This window comes from Protopterus annectens, chromosome 1.part2 (assembly GCF_019279795.1).
Source record: "Protopterus annectens isolate FY-2018-M chromosome 1.part2, PAN1.0, whole genome shotgun sequence".
Lineage (NCBI taxonomy): Eukaryota > Metazoa > Chordata > Ceratodontiformes > Protopteridae > Protopterus > Protopterus annectens.
The window spans coordinates 320,922,489-320,942,488 of record NC_056727.1 but is presented as its reverse complement, the minus strand read 5'-3'; positions in this window follow the sequence as shown (position 1 = coordinate 320,942,488).

Sequence of the window (20,000 nt, the reverse complement as noted above, 5' to 3'; positions counted from 1 at the left end):
TAATATATATAATATATATATATATATATATATATATATATAGATAGATATATATATATATATATGTGTTATGGGAATTTATTAGTGGTATCCAAAATACCGCTGTATTCTCCACTTCAGCATGCATAAACTAGAAGAAATGAACCTAGCATCTGTTATGTCATGCACATCAGAATGGGACATGTCTTTGCCATATGTCATCACTTGCAGCAATAGAAAGGGTGTATTTTACCTATACACATATTAGACAAGCCCGTGTTTTATATTCATGTAAATTGTATAAATTAATATAATAACAGTCAAACTACATAAGTAACAAATGACAGCACATATCTAATGATATTCATTAGTTCAATGTCTCCACTGGTAAATGGCATGCCATTTACTACATCATTATACTGGGCATGCTCACAAGGAATTACAGTGAATACTAACAAAACATCAAGTAAACAACACAGATATATAAGAAAGTCCATAACATAGGCCAACTCACACTTTCATGATCTTGCATAATGCCATACAGTAAGAAATGTTTGGTAAGCCCTCATGTCCTTTAAAGCTCTACAGTGTGAAGAAAAGAATTACAGCAATACATAAATGTTGGATAAAGGCATGCAATACAGAGCATTATTATTTGGAATATAAGTAATGTTTGTGAGTAATCAATAACATATTCAACTTTAGCATCTTGCCAGACCCAAATGTATTTCATGACAGATATCAGGAAGCTACATATTAACCATTCATGCCACAGAAAGAGGCATATCAGTTGTGCTGTGAAGTACACCCTTGAAGGTCTTACTTCAGTTTCTTATTGTAATAGGTATGGATCCCTTAAAGTGAAGTGGAGCACCTTTAAAAATGTGTCCCTCTGACTGTGTCATAACTGCTTTCTTTGTCTAAGCAACTCTTGTCTGACATGGCTATCTGATAGACAGATGTTACCAGATTCAGAGCCCTGCCTTTCATGTTACACTTTCTACAGAGCTGCATTTTGACTGCATCTGCAGTAGGTGATAGCAATGAAGCTTGTCACAAATAACTGAAATTACTGTGTGAATTAAGAAAGGAGTTTTGATGTTATTATGTAGAACATTAATTTATCAGAATAATAAAAAGGAGGTACCATTTTAATGTTCACATAACTTTGAGCACTCCAGTATCAATGCTGTCACTGTTGGTTTTGAACACCTACCTATGTGATGACAAAAACTATTATATCATGTTTTTTCTGCAAGGCATATGTGAGCATGTAATTCGGTTAAAAGAGTGGTGGAATATGTCACTTCATCGCAGAATATTGCAAGATGCTTTGTAGACCCAAATCTACATGATGCATAATGCAGTTATTGCTGAGACAGTAGAATCCGAATCATACGCAATGTGTAGATAATCATGGATTCAAACACATGACTTACTAAGGCATTGTCTCATTTCATCATGCCAGAGGAGAAGGCTTATTATTACTCTTATAAAAGGATAATTTCATTAAATGTCATCATCATTATTAAATATAACATTTCTCTATGAAAAATGAGCTGTAGTTCTTGTAAGTGGAATTCCCAAGCTATGCATGCACACAGCGGATACATATGTGGCAACATTGTTAATGCCATGTATGCTAACAGTCATACTGTCAAAAATATGTCTAAGTAATAGTGTTGGATTTCAACTGACCCCCTAAGACCACAAGCTAGCAAAAGTTGCCTGAGCTACATGATATGTAGTTTTACAATTGTAACAGTGCACATTTGGATAAATGACATTGTCATTGTTCAGTAGGCTGATGTTTCTGCTGAAAAGGAAGGAAAGTGGTGGAAGAGCACACTAAGAGTACACACTGACACATCCTATATGTATTTGATGCCCTTTTCTACATAGTGTGAGAGAGCAACACACATTCGCTGAGGTCAACCAGTGCTGGATTCAAACCACCTACCTATCTGTTTACAGTCTATAGAGCACAGTATCAATAGCCAGTACCACAGAATAAGTTGTTATTATAGCTGTTAGATAGTAAAAGTTTGTAAGACTTATGTAATCAGTGTTTTTTTCAAAACCGTATTTTGCCTGGGGATGCCAGAAATGTATAAGGTAGCCATCGGCCACAGAAAATGTGCCTCCTAAGTGAAAGTGTACATAATGTATGTTGTGATGTAGCAAATTGTTCATGACAGTACACACAGTCATGCTATTTAAGCAATGCTGGATTGGAAACACCTATCTACTTACACAATCTACAGAGCACTGTTTTAACCACAAGAGTCACAGGAGATATCTGACTTTTATATTGTGAGATGCACTTTTGACAGAATGACCTTATGAGTGTGGTGCAAAGAAGATGTTGGTGTTAAAAGTGGGATGGGGTGTCATCTCTCAGTTTAAATGCTTCCCCTTGAGTGGAAGTAGATATAGCATGTCTATAACTGAAGCTATACATAACTGACACTTAAGTAACACACACAAGTTCACCATTGTGTAATCTGAACAATCTACCTATCTAACTACACAACCTAGAAATGCTGTATTAATCACAAGCACCACAGGAGTCTGACTTATAAGGGCAGACAGTGCACTTTGAAAGACTGACCTCAGCAGTGTGTTTCAGGAAGATGTTTGAGGTAAACGTGGATTTAGGTGAGGGGTGGGTGTCATCTCCCAGTATTAATGCATTATCTGAGTTGACCCAGTAGTCACGGGCTTATGGACACACATAGGTATTAATCTAGCACACACGTCTACAGTGGTGAGGAAATCATTCCATGTTACACAACTTTTAACAAAGGTATGGCATCTAAATCCACTGAAGTCATTGTTCCTCTGTATTGAGCATTCATCAGACCTATCATTGAGTACAGTGCCCCCTTTGGTATGTACCTAACCAGGCATATCCAACAACTGGAACATCCACAGAGGTTTCTCACTAAAAGAATACAGAGCATAAGTAATGTGTCCTATGCAGACCACCTCAAGGCCCTATACTTGTGTTCTGTCTCCTACAGGCTTTTGAGGGAAGATCTATGCCTTGCAAACAGGGCATTGTCAGACCCCACTCTGATGGACCTCCTGCATATCCACAAAACAAACAGTACCAGAATTACCCATTCTAAAGACTTAAACCTTGCCTGTGATATAAATAGGACCTGCTGGAGAGCTAGGTACGTATCTCAGAGACGACCCCGTCTATGGATCAGGCTTCCCCACCCATGTGAAGCAGAGTTCCTCCCTAATCCAATTCAACTGCAACTTGGACAATTCAATTGGAAACTGGAAATTCATCTCTGATTTGGCACCTATGTCTCTTATGCAAACAGGTAACCTGTAAATGGTTCATCTCCCAGGCCCATGCTTACACTTATCAAGGGTTATCAGAACTTGTCAGAGATTTGGGATACATGGCTAGTCTTAAAAAGGCTCTTGTGGTCGTTAGCCTAGTAAACACCTATGAATCTATAAAAGTAGATACAGCACTTCTGGCAATGCAGTTCTATGTAAGTGATACCTCAGACGCATACACACAAGTAAGTTTAGCATTGTCGGCTTTGTACCCTCTACCCATCTAATTACACAATATAAAGTACACAGTATGAATGGCAACTGTCACTGGAGAAGTCTGATTCAGAAGGGGGTAATGTGTACTTTTGAACGGATGACCTCATCAATGTGCTGCAGAGAAGATGTTTGTGCTAAAAGTGGGAATGAAGTGAAGAGGGTGTTGTCTCTAAAGTTAAAGTTTTCTCCTGAGAAAAAATGGGCACAGCACATCTGCCATTGAAGTTTTATTTACCTGACTCTAAAACACCTCCCCACACACACACAAGTTCACCACTGTCTGATTCAGACTACTAACCTTACTAGTTACATAATTTAGAGTACAGAGTAGGAATTACAAGCAGCACTAGAGAAATCAGACTTTTAAGGGAAGAGAGTGCTCTTTAGACAGAATGACGTCAGTGTATTGCAGAGAAAATGGCATTAAAAGCATTATGAAGTGCAGAGGGAGCAGAGTCCAAAGTAAACATTTTCTCCTGAGTCGAGGTGGACACAGCACATGTATTGTTTGAGAACCACACACACTTAAGTTCACCACTACCAGATGAGAACCATCTGCCTATTTACACAATATAGAGTGCACAGTATGAAGTGCAAGTGCCACAGAAGTCTGACTTTAAAGATGTGAAAATGCACATTTGTAAGTACTAACACATCAATGTTTTGAACATCAGCTAGTATGCATCACAGGTTTTTTTAGCATATGCATGTGTCTGGACAGACCAATGTAACAGCACTGTGCTTGTGCATACTACTTTCATAACTTCTTTATACCATCATTCGCACACTTTGTGTTATCATGATTGACATGTACTAATTTCATAGTATGGTGCTTCAGTAATGATTACAATTGTAAACCAGTAGATTGCCAAGCAAGCATTTATGTCAGTGCATACTGGGATGAGTGTATGCAAATAGTAATCATTTATTTTGTCCATGTCAGTTGTATTGGCTCATGCTTAGACAATGTGCACTGCAATTCAGACACTTCCAAAATATGATAGTCCAGTGCTGAATAACACAGATGGACTATGTGTGAAAAGGTTACACACCACTGTAACAAAGTTGCAAGTTTAAGTGTTGGAGTGCAGACATACATTAACAGACTAAATTAACCGAGTTAGCATCACTCTGAAATCCAGATACCTTGGTTACAAAATGCAATTAACTCATGCATAAGTTGTATAACCTACTTGCAAAATTCTTTCCTGTATTTTTTTACCTCTCCCCCTGAAGAGTGTCACTGGCAAGCTTATTTGCATAGCTGATGATAAAGCATTGGCACGTGTAATCAGATCTTGAGATGCTAAACTTAGAATGGGAATTAGAAGTAGTCTATGGTGTTTCATGCTAACCTTTGTACAAATAAGCAGTATATGCCTCACTTTCTGCTGTGTGTGTATTAGTGCTTACATGGTGATTGGAGGAAGAGGGATGGATTATTTGAATGAATTTACCCTTCCAGCCTCAGCATCTGAGAACAGAGATTTTGAAAAACTTAAAGCAGATGTTCCGACAATGAAGTGTGACCTAATGAGACTGATTCAACTGTTCTCACAATAGATTTGTGAGAACACTGTATGGCTGAAGGAGGTGGTCCTGTTTTTTCTATTCTTCTTCCAGGTCATGCACACACAGCCAGGACTGGTAGGAATATGGTGGTAGATTATGGCTCCGGTTCCTTTAAGAATATTTCATTTATAGGAGTGTGTACTTCTCAAGAAGGAGGTTTTGTGGTGCAGTTGGACATCCATTCTGGCACTCGTTGCATTGGATGAGTAAACACAAAAAGAGACTTCTGGCTTGGGAGGAAGCAGACTACCTTTTCACACTCACGCTACAGTGGGCAGGTATGCATCCCACATCTCAGAGTAATATGACCATTAAGAGTGCCTCTTACTGTAATGAACAGTGTAATGTAAAATATGTTATAGAGAAAACCTTTGACTTTAATGCCAAAAAAACACGATTTATTTAGACAAAACTGCTAGTCACAATAAAATGTTTTCATTAAAATACTCGATTATTTTATTTTAAAAAATAAAACTGATAAAAGTTAAGACACTTCAAATAGACAATAGTTATTTAAGGCAATGCTTAAAATTAAAACTGGTGCCACAATGTTTGAGGCTATATAAGTTCCCTTTTGGTTTGAATTACCACTGCGATATGCACAGTGACTTTATCAATATGTTTGACAGACATAGTTTTGAATTGATGGCGATGGTTATTAAATATGATTCCAACATTAAATCTTTTTTGGAAGAGTTTGAGGTGTTGAACAATCAAATTATACAGGATCTTGTTTTTGAGCAGTACAAAAGTGTGTATGATAACATGTTATGTAAGGCTGGTAGGAAATGAAATGTTTTTTTTTTTGGTAGAAAACAAAAGAAACTAGAAAGGAATATTGAGCAATATAAGAATAAAGAGGCATATTCCATTAAGAAAATGGCACCCCACCCCCCAGTTTATGCAATAGACCAACTGTTTTCAGGTACATAACTTCCCAGGTAGCACAGTTAAATTAGGTTTTGAGGGAGCTGTAGGGAATGCATCTGACAGAGAGTTTTATATGAATCACATCCCTGACCAGCAGGGTTTTCAGTTAGTGAGAAGATCTGGAAGGTTGGCCAGTTGATCAAAACAAATATTGGACTTAGGCTTGAATATTCAAACATCATGCTTAGTGCAATAAGAAAATCCATTCCCCAGGAACACAGGAGGGAGGAAAAAGTATTAAGTACAAATACAAATTGGATTGTGGTATCTTACAAAGTGTACATTTACAATTATACAAGTAAACCAGTGACCAGAGAGCATTTTTCTTTATTCCAAAAGGAATTAATTTTTTTTCCTATGAGGAACATAGATATAGCAAATTCCCTCTTAGAAGTGAAATTATTTGTTAGCAAGTTAAATCTTACCCTTTTTTTTCAAAAAAAGGTACAAAAGAATGACACACAACAATGTAGTTTTGTCCATCAATGGTACTATTAAAAAGAGGAGTGTGTTTAATCCTCCACTACACCCTTTACTTAATATTTTTGAAAAAGGCTGCTATGGAAGATATGTATCATATGAACACTAAAAGTAAAGGTCACTTTCAGTACTTTTACCTTTCCTCACATGAAAATACATTATTGGATACCTTATGCAATGCTAGGTCTTTGCATATAATGAAACTAAGCAAAGGAGGTAGTATTGTTTTGTTCAATTCCTTTGATTATTCTAATACCATGTTGAATATTTTACACAATACTAACACTTATACAACAGTTTCAAGGAAGCAAATTAACATTGCTTACAGCAGAACTGAATTTTACTTGGAGGATTATTTAATGAATCAGAGAATTGATTCTGAGACATATAATTTTTTGAAAATTGACAAACCTACTATACCAACTATTTTTGTCATACCAAAAATCCATCAGGATATAATTAACCCCTTGTTTAGAGCCATTATTGTTGCTCAAGTTTCGAAGACCTATCCATTGGCAGTCCTAATGAACAGATGGTTAAAGCTGTTCATTATACTGTGCCATATCTATTGAGAGATTCATGGGACCTTTTAGGATGTTTAAAGAGTAATGTTTGGAGATAGAACCTTATTTTCTTTACTACAGACCTCATGGATTTGTTTACTGTTATACCCAAGAATGACAGTTTAGAATTTTTTCAAGAAAGCTTAAATGAAGGTCAGATTCTAAGCAATGACAGCATTACTTTAATTATGAAGTCGATCTCCATTGTCTTAGATCATAATTACGTCTTTTTTGACAGTGAATTTTTCAAGTAAAATACAAAGGTTGCCATGGGTGCTGCTTGTGCCCCAGTTTTTCCCAACCTTGGGAAAAGCAACATGTATTTAAGAGGTCTTTTTGCAAAAACATTCACCTGTATCATTTTATCTTGTGGGATTGACTAAAATCAGATATTAGGTTGTTTGTTGAGTATTTGAACAATACCACCAAGTTTCTGAAATTCACCTCAATATACAACACAATGAAGAGTAACTACTTAGATTAATTTTGCACATTACAATAGGCTTTAAGTCCAATATTTATGGGAAACTGACATTTTGCAATTCATATTTATATTTTTCAAGTTATCATCCCATCACCCAGAACAAATGTCCTGTGAATGGTCAATGAATAAGGGTGGTGTTGAATGACCTCAGAAAAAGAAGATATTATGGGTGAACTTAAGGTACTTATGGACATGTTTATCACTAGGGGATATCCTGCTAGTTTGGTTAAGGACATTAGTAGGCAGGTATTTAATGAGCAGATAGGCAAGTATAAACTCTTGTTGGGAATAGGACTTGACAGCAGTGAAGAAACACAAGTTTCAGATGGGTATGAACACGCTTTAATTATTCAGTATAACAATTTCTCCACTGAATTTAAAAATATCATTAAGAGGAATTGGAATATTTCTAAAGTTAATCCTGTACATCATAGAATGGAAGGACCTGAACCCGTCTTTATATGTAAGACTGTCCCCAGTTTTAAGAATATGTTTGAAAGTAATAACAACACTGATAGATGTAGTAATGGGAAAAAGGATGTATGACCCAATGTGGGTTTTGCAATCAATGTCCCTATATATTGCAAGATGAACGTGTATTATTAGATAATATTTTAAAATTCAAAGGTGTTTTTTGTACAAAGGGAGTTGTTCATCTAAGGGAGTGGTTTACATTGCTAAATCTTAAGATTGTTCTGCCTTTTATGTGGGCAAAATGAATGGTGTTTTACAACAAGAATATATCAACATTTGCAGTATATTAAAAACAAAAATGAAAATAATGGTTTATATAAACACAACTAAGGTTGTTCATTTTTTTTTAAAAATTCCACTTCAGAATTTTTGAACAGGTTTCTCAGAACCCACATGGGGGAGTGGAAGAATTTATTGGAAACCTGTGAAGTAACATGGCAACTTAGGCTAAGTGCCACCTTTCCCCTAGTCTGAATAAACACACTTCTATTACACCCATTTTATAAACAAAGGCTAGGAAATTATAGGTATTGAAATTATATTTTATATTTTACATATTTTACATAATTTTATACAATTTTATATAATTTCATATAATTTTAGAAGTTTGTATTACATTAGAAATTAATTTATTATAATAACTTTGTATTCTACTTTTGGATAGCAGCTGTTTTTGTATTTTTTAAATATTTTTTTAGTTCTTTAACTGTTTTCATATGGTCTCTCTATGGGCGGTAACTTTAAGAATGGAAGATTATTTAATTATTTCATGGTTTGCTTAATTTCTCATCCAGTGAATTTTTGACACAGTATTTAAAGCATTGTATGCGTAGGTTTGTTTTATTTCAGATGAAGTCCCCTGTTGTGGGATGAAAGAGCACAATAAATTATTTATTTATTTTATTTATTTTACATTTGTTGACCGGGAAAGTCCGACTGGACACATGTCCATTTTCAGCGGAGGCCCGGGGAGAAAACGCAGAATAGTACATAGTAGGTTACAAAAAGTTCCAATAGTACATAGTAGGTTACAACAATGTTTGACAGCTAACATACGATTGTAGTTATGCACTAAATACCCAGGGAAGAAAAAAAAGTTACATTAGTATGTACAATAACAATTATAAAGAGAAAAACAAAGCATCATATAGTTAGTATACACAGGTAAGAAAAAGTTACATTAGGATGTACAGTGAACAATTATTATAAGAAACAAACCTACAAGTAGTTAGTTTCAGGGGGAGAGTATTTTAATCCTGTTTTGTAGAACTTCCTTCCTGGCATTATCACATTTTGGTAAATAAGTAGTATAGACATACACCAATGTCTGAATCTGATGGAATATAGAATGTTTATTTGTTATGGTCATGTTTCATGTGTCATGATTTGCACATTTCTCATGACAGTTGTAGTTGTTCACTCTTTATTTGTATGATACAGATGTACAGTGCCACAGTACTCAACTAATGTGACTGTCCATGTATTTGTAGCATGCTGCTGTGATTAATTATATGTGTTTATATGACATGATTGAGTTCTACAGTCAAACCATCTACAACAGACAGATATGTGTCATAATTATTTTATCTTGGAACATGGACATACATGCAATCACATCAGACCTATCACCTTGAGTATCACAAATATGGTCCACGCTTGACTATTGTGGTATGGTTTTAAACAGTAAAAAAAATCATCATATGTACATAAATTGTTGCAATTATTTCTGGGAAAATATGAGCATGTGAATTATTATGAAACATGTGAGGGACCAAGCATGTTATTGCTGGTGAAAACACTGACTGAATACAAGGAATGAATATAGCAATTAAAACGGAATGCCTCAGTTACTTCAGGGCTTAATTTACTAGTTTTAAAATTTAGAGTTGCTAAGCTATGGACAGTAAGGAACTTATTTATTGCACAATTGCACATGTTAGTATTTTTTAATTAATCTTATCTTTTCTACAAAACACACACACACACACACACACACACACACACACACGCACACACACACACACACACACACACACACACACACACACATACACACACACACACATACACACACACACACACACACACACACACATATATATATATATATATATATATATATATATATATATATATATATATATATATATATATATATATATGGGTCTATTTCATTTGATCGAAAGATCATTTGACCAAAACCCATTTGATCGAAATTTCATTTGATCAAAAGCCAGTATTCAAGGCATAAAACTGGAATTTGTCCCCCTCCACAATGTCATTCGACCCTGGAGCTGGTATATATAGTTAGGGGGGGAGCGGGGGTGAAGCCCCCCACCTAGTTTCCTTTAAAAGAAGAAAATAAAATAAAAAGTGCCCCCACACCCCCCCTAACTATATATACCAACTCCAGGGTCGCACGACATTAGGGAGGGGGACAAATCCCTGTTATTTGCCTTGAATACTGGTTTTCGATCAAATAAAATTTTAATCAAATGGTTTTAGGTCAAATGGTCTTTCGATCAAATGGAATAGACCCATATATATATATATATATATATATATATATATATATATATATATATATATATATATATATATACATATATATATAAATGCTTATAATGTTTATATGAGTATCTCTTGTTGCTTTTATACTGATTGATGTAATGATTAACTTTTACTCATTCCATTAATCTCAAATAATTCATAACAAAGTTCTTTATTATTTGCACATATGTTTTTATATTTTATTAATTGCTTGTTCTTGATTTGATATATATGATCACGAGTTGTTATCCAACCATATACATGGATTATTTTTTCCCTAGGTTCTGATGAAGTCCTATACTTTGAAAGGACTTAACCTAATTTTGTTTATTTATTAATTTACTGCTTGTGTATGCATGTTGTGTTCTCAAGTATATTTTTTCCTTTGGTTTATAATTCTTTTGACTCTGGATGCTACATGAACCTGTGCTTGTTTTCTCTTGGTGTTTTTTACACTTTCGAGATGCATGGTTACTTACTCTTTTTCTGACTCTATAATCCAATACAGGCCAGAGATGTGTTTTCATAAGCTGTTCTGTGTCATGATTTACATATTTGTCATAAATTCAGGAATTTTCTGGGGAGCATGCTTCCTAACATTTGCTATTGCAGCATCTCTTATGATGTATATCCAAGTCTGCAGCCTGTTCAAGTGAAGATTAGTCTGTCTGTACATAGCACAGTGAGATGAAATTATGCAAGCAATAATGCCCAACAGGGTGTGTGTTAACGTGTAATTACTGCCCACACAGGGGTTGGGCCTCTACACCCTGGAAAGGGCATTAATTGCACATTAACACACACACCCTGTAGGGCATTATTGTGCTTAGACAATGGGATCTCAGTAAAATTGTTGCGTTTTACTTGCTATGTTTTTTTTAGTACTATTTTATTTTTTAATATATTTTTATGTAAAATAGTTCCTCTTCCTAATATTTCATAATTGCTGTAGTCTATGTTAGTGGTGTTGGAGGAAGCATTTTACATCAAACATATATAAAAAAATAATAATAGTGCTTAAAAAATAATAAGCAAGTGAAACACAACAATTCTACACACAGTCCATTCTCTCTCCCATGCACACATACACAGTCTCTTCTGCTTTCACACACACACACACACACACACACACACACACACACACACACACACACACACACACACACACACACACACACAGTCTACTGTGCTTTCATACACACATTCACTCACACAAGATTGGTGTCACTGTCTCTCGATCTCTCTCTCTCGCACACAGTGTCCTCTGCTTACATACATGCATTCAGTCACACATTACTCTCACTTTCTCTCTTACTCTCTTATCTCTCTCTCTCTCTCTCTCTCTCTCTCACAAACACTCACACACACACACACACGCACACACACACACACACACACACACACACACACACACACACACACACACACACACACACACACAGTCTACTGTGCTTTCATACACACATTCACTCACACAAGATTGGTGTCACTGTCTCTCGATCTCTCACAGTGTCCTCTGCTTACATACATGCATTCAGTCACACATTACTCTCACTTTCTCTCTTACTCTCTTATCTCTCTCTCTCTCTCTCTCTCTCTCACAAACACTCACACACACACACACACACACACACACACACACACACACACACACACACATACACATACACACACACACACACACACACACACACACACACACACACACACACACACACACACACACACACACACACACACACACACACACACACACACACACACACACACACACACACACACACACACAGTCTCTCTGCTTTCATGCATGCATTCATGCACACATGCAGACAGAAACACAAACATATGTTTCTGTTTCGATGGCTCTTTCTCTCTTACTCTCATGCATGCATACAGTCTCACACATGGTTTATTTTAATTTTTTTTCTTTTTTCTTTTACATTCACTAAACAGCAAAAGTGCTGATTAGAGAGCATAAAATAATGGCGGCCATTCCGTTTTTCAGCCCGAGCTCCATGGTGACATGATATGCTGCTGTGAAGTGGCGGACTTGTTCTTCTCAGCGGGCATAACTTGTACATTAATACCCTGCTAGAGAACACTCGTTCTCCAATCAGGACACTGATGTACAGTAAGCCCGTTGTCTAAAGTAGCTTAACAGGCACCAGGGTAATGCAGCCAAAGGCAAAACCTCACAAGATTTTGCCATAATCTTTACTTCAATTCCCCCTAAGCTACAGGTGCTGCTCAGTGCCAGGCATCGTGCAAATACTAAGCAGACAGGTTGATGACACAGAAGGGGGTAGGGACATAGAGAAGGGGAGAGGGAGACAGGGAGGCAAGTAGATTATGACAGAAGAAAGATTATGTTGGCCCAATACAATATGCAGCTAACAACTCATAAAATAGTCTAATAAAAACAGTCAGTAACAGGCTGACATATGTCTGGATTAGAACCCTTGAAAATATGCAAAAATCAGTCTAGAGATCTGAGCATTGTGTGAGCACACCACAAAGAAACTCCTAATTCATAAAGTTAAATTATTGAAGCAGAAGGGGTGAAGAGAGGAATGTCAAAAGTTGTGTTTATGGGATATTTAGGATGATGCAGGTCCTTCTCAGCCCTACTAATTTTGGCAATGAGGATCCTCTCCAATATATCCTCCAGCAGCCCAGTCAGCTGACAGATGACAAAATCACCACCTCTAGTAGTCCTATTTCTGGAAGGTACTACTGCATCACCAGCTTGAGCACAGCTACCTGATGAAGGTAGAGCAGTTAGGGCAGGGGTTGTGAAACCAATGCTGGGAGTCTTTGCTGCCTGTAGTTGTTACACCACACCCATTAGTGGAAGTATGGCAGGCTAAACTGCATGGGTTGTTCGAACTCCCTGTGCTGATGTTCATTTTATTTTCTGCAGCACTGGATTAAAAAATAATATATATTAAAACACAGTGCTATAGGGTGAATTAGAGCAATGGTATGCACATTATTTTATTATTTCAGTACATAACCAAATATGAAAAATAAGTACGTGCACCTTTGCCATATCCAAACATGATGGCAAGGTGTCAACGTGTCATAAAATCAATCAGTCTATCAAAATGTCATGATATGACAAACAGAAGTATTTATCTGACTATGCCATATTAAGAATATGCTTTCAAAGTTAATAATTGCAGTTGCTATCCTGTAATAAAATCTAACATCTGTTTCTGTGTATTGAATGCAGACACAGTTAAGGTGATGTATTCATTACCTAATGTAAGTGCCAAGGGTTATTGGAGCAGGCATGTCTGCTTGATGAAAAAGTGTAGGAATGCCTACTCAAGATGATACAGCGACAGAGTGAAAATACTTATCTGGCTTGCATTTAGATCTGATGCATACTTAACCCATCCCTCTCTCAGGTGAGTTAGTCTCTCCTGATGCACTTCACAGTCTTTATCTCTTCAACTGTACAGTACAAAATTAAAAAAAGAAAAATTATATAAAGGCATAATGAATAACTGTATTTGCTGGCTAATCCATGCTATCTCATTGACCGCCAATGTGTCACTATACTTAAACAACTGAGGGGTGTTGCAATCTAAAATTCATTATCACAAAGGCACAGGAAGTCCTACTTGCACCTCTTCATGTGCCTGTAATGGTGATAACATTTATTCTCAGTGTGTGGAATTCCATTTGTATTGGAGACATCCTTTGCCAATCCTATTCCAGACCTCAGCCTTATATTGAGACCTGGTATAATCCCCATTCATCAGCAGCCTATGGCTGTAGTACTTGATGAGGACTGCCACAAAAATTCCTGGACTCCTCATTCAGTACCACAGGAGAACTTCCTTTTTAACACAGTAATTAGGGATAGACTCATTTAAGAATGAAGGGAGATATACTTAAGAGATGTCTGTATGTATGTATTTTAAAGTAGTCATGGGACATCTGATTTTCAATGTAAAATGCAGTATTTGTGGTTGTAAATACATTTCAGATGCATGGATCAGCATGACTTGAGTAACACATGTTGAGGTATGGTACATACATACATACTTCAGAAGGGATACTGTCCTAAATACATACTTATATGTGATGAGTCACAATAATTATACCAAAACTATTGTATACATCATACCTAATCAAATGCATATTCAATGAAACATCGTGTTCATGCTCAACATAATTTACACACATTATATTGGGCATATATAGCAAGTATTAATGATACATTTGTTGCAGAAAACATAATTATGATACTCATTTTTATTTATAGTTACATTCTTAATCAAAATGTTGTGACAAATGGTGTTCTGATCCCCTCCATAAAAGTATCTGTGAAGTGCATTTGAACCTTGCTTCACCCATCAACCTTTTCTAAACTCAGTTCATTTATACCTTGTGCCTCAGAAAAAGTTAGGTGACAAGTGCATTTTCTTCACTAAGGCTGTGCACCAGACTTGTATGCACTACTGAAGGTAGCCCAAATTAAAATTTTCACTTGTTTCCTTTGGCCATTAACCATGTTTGATCCCCAGATACAAAGGGAATTAAAGAAATAAAACAAAATGATGATAGATATGAGAACAACTTAAAGGAAAATTAAAACAGTGGAAGGGTATATCTAGCAATAACTAGAGCAAGAAGTGCACTACACTGCCACATTCATACTTCTCACATCTCATTGCCACATCAGAACATTAATTTCTGTCCTCCATTATCAGGATTTCAGGTAATGCCAAGTAATGGGAAAGGAGACAGACATTGGCTGACATATTATACACAATACTGAGAAGACTTGAGTTTCCAATAGCAACACATTCATGTACCAGATTGTGTGCCAATATATCTTCTGTCTCCCTATAGTAAAATTATTTACAAACTGGATTCATACCATGCTTCAACTGTCGTTTTTTTTCTCTAAGAGCACTGTATTTACAATTTATGCCACAGAGAAAGTTAGCAGACAGGTGCATTTTCTTTATGCAGCGATATCCAGAGTTTTGACAGCTATCCACTGGCACCAGACTCATTTGTGCTACAGAAGGCAGCACAAATTAAATGTTTCACGTTTTTTCTTTGGCCATGAGCTGTGGTTGAGGGCTGCTGAGTGGTGCATAACTGTAAATTAAAATAAAAAAGTATAAAACTATATTATACAACAAAATTATATTTCAAGCAAAATACAGTCAAAGGATATATCTAGCAAGGAACATATCATTTATACCATTAACATGACACATTCATCCTTTTCACATCTGCTTGCCACATCACAAGCAACACTTGTTTTGCACATTATCAGGATTTCATGCAATGGCAATTATTCAAAAAGGGGACACACAGAGACAATTATTGGAGGTCATTCCTGACACAGTATATGCAATTAATAATAGCATAAATGTTGAAAAAAATATATTATTGTCATGATTAGTAATTTTAAGATATAAATATGTTCCCCAGTATATATGACACATACAGCATGTCCACATTAGTCATGTTACAGCTTTTGTGTTAGCATACTTTACAAAATGTCACATTACTTCATCCATAGCACATGCTGTTATTAATCATGAGAAGATGTGAGTTTACCACAACAGCACATTTGTAACAAAAATTCACATGGACTACAGTTAAGATTTTTAACAGTTATCACATAGACTTTAGCCTGTTCATTTTATAGGCAACATTGTTGTGTCAATATTTATTCTGAACCCAGTCAGAAAATAAATCTGTAAACTGGTTTTGAACCGTGCATTGCATGGCTTCTTTCTCTAAGTGTAATTGGGGTCTATATCATAATGTCGAATGCTGACAAGTTTGAAGTACTAAACTTTGAACTTGAAAGTTTGAAGTGTAAAAATGTCGAAATGTATAATGGAGATCGCCGTTGAGTGCGGGAAGGGAAGATTTCCCTTTACTGCACTGTAGTCTGATCTCGGAGTTGGTATATTTAAGTTGCAGGGGGTGTGGGGGGTGCAGGAAAGCTTGCTCCCCTGCATAGAGCACTTTTTTTTTTGTTTTGGGTTTTGAGTCTTTCTTTTTATTGACATTCGATGTTTTTAGACTTCAAACATTCAAGTTCAAAGTTTGAAGCTTCGAAGTTGTCAGCATTCGACAATCTGATATAGACCCATGTAATTGACTTATACCTTGTGTCACAGAAATAGGTAACAGGTAGGGGGGAGCTTCACTCGGTACTGTCCATAGTGCTGACAGAAGCACACCAGCACCCATCTCAGTTGTGCTACTGATGACATTCCAAATTAAATTTCTCAGTTTATACTTTAGAAAGTCATTCACTGCTAGTGATTGCTGAGAGTTAAAAATGCATAATGCCAAATGATGTGCAAGGGATGAAGAAGAAGAAAAAAAGAAGCACTTTGAAACAAGTAGTTGCAATGTACATTTCTGATGTTTCTTTATCTTTTGTTGTCTTGTAACATGAACATATGCTTCTTAAACATTACTACAGTCACACAAACAGCATCCTTCCTGGATTTGAACCATCAAACAAGAGGATTAGCAACACATACTTAAATTATCGTCACTATTTTCCACAGACACAGACATATACTAAGAAGAAGAGAAAGCCGATTACATATACTCAAGATATGACATTGTATCAATTCACATTAAAGGTGCAACATAACCAAGTTCTGAAAGTTGTCCTTTGTAACTTAGCAGTAGATGTGTAGATGAATGGGATATTGGTCGAAATTAGGCTAATATTTCCACCCACAATATTAAACAAATATTTACAAAACTGTAGCTGTTTTCATGTGCTTGAATAGTGCTTACCTGCTCTGCACTTAGTACAGATTGTGGAATCCATTGATGCAAATGAGTTCTCACCTGATTTGCATATCCAGAGTGCTTATGGCTGAATCTTCACCATATAAATCTCATCTTGTAGGTAACAAACTTGTTGTAGGGTGACTGATTAGCTCAAGAGAACTTGATACTGCTAATTCACTTCAAAACTTGTTTCTAGTTTAACAGCTGACTTGAGGCAAAGGTAAGTTGCTGTTTTTTCAAAGTGATTTATTTAAACATTACTGATGGATTATATTTCACAATACCCTCATTTGTTTACTGCCTGCATTGTTTGTCCATTGCTGTTGGCATAGCTATGTACATCAGATTTTTTTTTGCATTAAAATATTTGCAAAGAATGTTACTTGCCATTATGAAAAGTTTTCTCTGAGACTATGAACAGTTATTGCAGAAGAGTGTCATATCACTTATTATCAATGCCAGGTGTTTTACATTTGTAGCACAACAAATGTGTTAAGCCTATGATATATATTTGCCTGCTAACCGTGTAAGTGGATATCCAAAAACATTTGCATCCATTTTTACTTGAAAAGTGTATATTTTTTGCTAATGCTGCAATGTACTACAGAGTTACACAGCTGGTGTCATCATTACATACTTTTAACTTTCATTTTCATCCCCCACTTTTCTTGGAGGGGGGGGGGGTCTGTATTAACTTCTGTGTACTCATAGGGAGCCATAAATTTTAAATTATTTTGTGCATGATGGCCGCATACATTCACACATATTTTTTTGTAAACATACACTGTTGCTTAATTTCCTTTTTTTGTTCTTTTATGTTTCATTTCATCCAGAGATATGACACCCAAAACACCTGAACCCTGTAAACTATCATTCACTGATGCAAAGAATGAAGCTATAATCCAAGCTCATTCCTCTTAGAAGAGGCAGAGGTGACATTCTCCCATGAGTGTTACTTATGCAAATGATGCTATCATTGACCTGGTGACTGATGGTTTATATACAGTAATGCTTAATGCACAGTATTGGGCAAAATCCATAGCTGTATTTTGAACCATCAGTCATCTATTACTGGCATTACTGTGTAGCTGAGATGTTTCTTCTTTGGGACATATAAGTATTTCCGTATATGGTAATCAGTTCTAGATCTCTTTTTTTTCATGCAGGTTTGTCACTTACCTTGTGACTTATGTGAGTCATTAAAACTGACTGGGTTAACAGCAGAGAGATTGTAGTTGATTCCATGGGCATTACAGACAACCAGACAGTTTGAAGAGTAGTATCCTTTGCTGTTAATGTACATCCTTCCCTTTTCACTAGGTGAAGGTTTTATTTCTATGTGAGTGCAGTGTTCTACTGCATAACATTTTATGGAGTACGTGGGAAAGAGATATGCTCCCTTGGATGATGTAGCATTGCATTATAATATTCTGAAAACTGAGGCATGTGATATCTCTAATATATCCCCTGTGGTTCTCTGGAAAGGATCTGTGGCTAGTATACATAATCTTACACATATCTTTGTTTTCACTGGGATGGCTCTCCAAGATTTTCTTGTGATCTCAGGTGAGGTTGGCAGAGGTTGCATATTTCTTCTAGTGTTTCCCTGTCCACCCTGTATTGCTCTACAATTTTTGTGTCATGCAGTCCATGATAGGTTAAATGGGGTCTAAACACCCATCTCCTTTTCAGCCGAGGTTTGACAGCAGCAGCAGCACCATGAATTAAAGCTTGCTGCACATATAGGATAATTCTGGCACCAGCAACCCTACATTTTTTAAGTGTAATTGTGGTTGTATTCCAAAAAGTTTTGGATTTCAGGGCAAAATGGGGCATTGAGTGCGTAAAATTACTTTATACATTCATGAATAGCTCTGTCATGTTTTATTGGTTAATTAGCATATACTTTAGCTGCTTATAGACTGCGGTGGTGGTGCTGCGGTAACGTTGTCGCCTCACAGTACGATGTTGTCCTGTTCGATTAGATTCTCAGCTGTGTGGAGACATGCGTGAATGGGCGTACCTTCATTGAAGGTTGTGCGTCAGAGCTGGCAACTCGGCACGTAAAAAATCTACTGCCAATCATTAGCGGACCAGAGTTCTGCTGTGGCGACCCCTAACTGGGAAAAGCCGAAAGACACAACAACAACAACAACTTCAGCTACTTTGCTTTCATTAGCATATTCTGCCACTTACCCATGTTTTGCGTCTTTGCACTAAGTGCAGAACTGCTTAATTAATACAAAATAGTGTGATATAGCAGCACAAAGTGTTGGCGTTCATGAATCCAGCCCTGTATTATACCAATGATTTAGGGAGAAATAGGTTATCTACTTACCAATCAAGGAAAGCTTGATTTAAAGGGTGATTAAATAAGACATCTGCAGGAATGTAAGCGCTGTTACTTTTTTACTCTGGTAACAGCATTCATTTTTACTGTCAAATTTGCTACTTTTTGATAACACCTAGATTGTATATTCAGTGTTTAATAGTTAAATTCAGGAAACATCCATGTGTGTATTTTCTGTAAGATAATTATTGACTGTGTTTACAAAACTGATGCATAAAATTTAACAACAGAAAGGCAAATACTGTGATTTACA